The sequence below is a fragment of the Gossypium arboreum genome, unplaced genomic scaffold (genome assembly GCF_025698485.1).
Source record: "Gossypium arboreum isolate Shixiya-1 unplaced genomic scaffold, ASM2569848v2 Contig00397, whole genome shotgun sequence".
NCBI lineage: Eukaryota > Viridiplantae > Streptophyta > Magnoliopsida > Malvales > Malvaceae > Gossypium > Gossypium arboreum.
Genome location: NW_026440513.1, coordinates 13132 through 16342, shown reverse-complemented (window position 1 = coordinate 16342; position 3211 = coordinate 13132). Strand labels below are relative to the sequence as shown.

General features: G+C 32.5%; 1 long non-coding RNA gene across 1 annotated transcript; it reads right to left on the bottom strand.

Annotated features, from left to right (window-relative positions):
• Positions 1-1309: 1309 nt before the first annotated feature.
• On the bottom strand, positions 1310-2055 carry LOC128289043 (uncharacterized). The gene is made up of 3 exons (XR_008278856.1): positions 1860-2055; positions 1687-1758; positions 1310-1441 (listed from the first exon to the last, which is right to left on the bottom strand). It is a non-coding gene; the product is annotated as an uncharacterized LOC128289043 (long non-coding RNA).
• Between the last annotated feature and the right edge of the window lie 1156 nt (positions 2056-3211).

The following is a 3211-nucleotide window of genomic DNA, read 5'->3' as shown; positions in this document are numbered from 1 at the left end:
TTTGACTTTATTTTTCCCTTTTTTTTTTTAATTACCAAATAACTAAAATACCTTTAAAATCTTTCTTTAAAATTTTATCCTATTCATGCCCTTTTTGTCCAAACAAAATATAATGATCTAATTACCATTTAAGGACCTCCTCTTTAAACCCCCATTTCAATCAATTACTTATGAATTAGAACACATATTTTACAACTTATACAATTTAGTCCTAAAAGTCCAATTAAGCACTTTATTAGTAAAATTACTTAACGATATTTTTACACATTTTTTAATCAATAAATAAACCTTAAAACTTAATCGAATAAATTTTTCAACTTAATTGTGGGTTCTAAAACCATCGTTTTAGACCCTAAATCGAAATTTGTTACAACAACTTTAAATAAGCCCTAATAGGCAAATTAAACATGCAATCTATAAAATTTCTTATCAATACTCTAACACATGCATCTAATAACTTGGTAAATCATAAAATTAATCAAAATAAACTTTTCTATATCAAATTTGTAGTTTCACAACCAATATTCTTTAAGCCCTATTTCCAAATGTTACAAAAGAAATTTTTATTAAAGCTGTTTTAAGGCTCTGCCCACTTATACGATGTCTTGTTTTCTTTTACAAAAACCTTTGTTTACAGTTGGAAAATATAATGGGTTCATTTTGGTGGAGGAATAATCATGGCAAGAAGAAGGATGCATTGGTGTGATTGAAGGTCTTTATGTGCGTTGAAAGAGGGAGGAGGCATGGGTTTTCGTCATTTGAGTTCTTTTAATATAGCTTTATTGGCCAACAGGAATGGCTTTGTTACGATACCTTAATTCCTTACTAGCGCTTTTTAAAAGCCAAATACTTTAAGGATTCTGATTTCTTAAAGCTAGATTGGGAAATTTACCTTCTTTTACCTAGCAAAGTCTATGGGCCACAAGGGGACTAGTTTTGAAGGGAATGGCATGGAAGATCGGGGATGGTCAGAAAGTTTCTATCTGGGAAGATGTTTGGATCCCTAGAAATGAAGAGGTCAGAGTCCAAAACATGAATAGTAATCCTAGAATTAATAAAGTGGCAAATCTGATTCATGCTGATTCTAGATAATAGAATTTTGAGTTGATTCATAGTACCTTCTCTATGCCAGTTGCAAAAAGAATTCTTTGCATTCCTCTTCCTTTGTTTGAGCAAGAAAATTCTCTCATCTGGAGGCGTGAGTTGTCTGGGGAGTACTGGTTCGTATTGGTCACAAAATCCTTTTACAGAAGGACGAAACCAAATACAAGCAGATTTACAATTTAAAACAAAACTGGAAAAAATTACAGTTTGGAGACTTTTGTGTAACTATGTACCTACTTTCAGTAATCTACACTATCGAAGAATGTTGGATTCTCCTACGTGTCGGTGGTGTTAATCTGGAGGGAGACAAAGGAGCATCTGTTTCGTGAATGCCCTTCTACAAAGGCATGGGAGCAGTTAAGTATTTTTGGCCTATTTCCTATAAAACCTTAAATTTCAGAGACTGGATAAAAAGTACTTTTGAGTCCAGATCTATGGCTAACTGTAGAATGATAGCATGTGTTTTATGGGCGATTTGGACTTTTCGAAATAGATTTATTCATGAGGGGAGATTAAATCAAGTGCTCAAATTGTTATTTTTGTGAACAACTTTAAAACTTGATGGTTTGCATTGTTGTGTACCTGAAAGAAGGGTGTATGTGGACAGATGGGTTGTACCGATGGGATCGAGGCTGAAAATAAACTTTGGCGCAGCTTTCAACAACCATAAAAAAAAGAATCATGCTCAGGATTAGTGGTGCGTAATAAGGAAGCTAGGATCATATGTTCAAAAACTGTAATGAACACAAACATACCGTCTGTATTTGCAGCAGAAACGGTTGCGTGTGTTCAGGCTCTGAATCTTGGGGTACAACTTGGTTTGAGAGAGGTGGAGGTTGAGGGAGACTCTTAGCCGGTAATCCGGAAGCTGCAAAAAAAGATGAATGATAGTTCTGAGATCTCAATTTATATCAATGATGCTTTGAAGCTGAGTTTAAGTTTCAGTTTATGTGTATTTTCTTTACTAACAGGGAGGCTAACAAGGTAGCCCATTTTCTAGCATCTGAAGGAATTAAAGGAAATTCTACTTATCTGTTGAATCTAGTCCCTTCTGGTGTTGGGGAGCTGGTGGCTGAAGATAAGCGATGGACGGAGGAGGGAGAGAGTCAAGAAGGAGGAAATGAAGAGTTAGGTGGGAGTGTTTTCTGAAGAAATTGTTTTGCTGTGAGTTTCAAATTTACAGGGTGTTATCTCCAAAGTGCTTTGGGGAAATGGGAAGATTTTTCTTATGGTGTAGATTGATGGACGTTTAAAGCTTCTGATTTGTTGGCCTTTCCCATGCATTTTTTTGTTGCTTTCAAGAGGGGTTTTCTTTTAATGGATTACAACTGGAGTGCCGAAGACTCTAGAGCTCCCATTGTCCTTTTGCTGGATTGTTTTCTTTTTCGGGCCATTGTGTTTTATTTTTGGTTTTTCTACTGTTTTTCTGTTTGGGCTTCGGTTTCTTTTTGGGTTTCCTTTGTATTTGGTTTTTTGACTTTTGTTCTATTTGCTTTTGGTGTGGTTGTTAGGCCTGCTTTGAATAATATTCCAGTGAATATTTGTTTCAAAAAAAAAATTATAGAAAGGAATTGAAATTGTTAAAATTAGAATTTTGAATATTTTACTTAAAAATATTACATAAACCAACATAACTAAAATTATAATATAAATTTATAATTATATAGATAAATTAAATCTTTAAATTGTTTTTTTTAATTTATAAGTTGCAAGTTAAAGCTTGATTAGAAAAATGTTGGATAAAATCATAATATTGTCATAACCTCACCAAATCAATGATATAACTTAAAAATATTTGTTGGATTTTTTATTTTTTTTTTTGTTGCACTTAAATTTTCTTTTTTCCCCTTTTTGTTGAAGAAAGCAAAAGTTGACCATGATGCATGTGGATTTTATCTACCAATTATTCTTAAATGAAAATTATATTTAGGCATTTCAAATGCACTCCTAATGTATAGTTCAAATTAACTATTCAACCTTTACTACATCAAAATTTGTAATATTTGAATCTACATTTTCCTTTTAAAAGTTTAATATATAAATTATTGTACCTATCATTTATTAATTATACATCTTTAATTTAAAGTAAACTCATGATCCACATAAT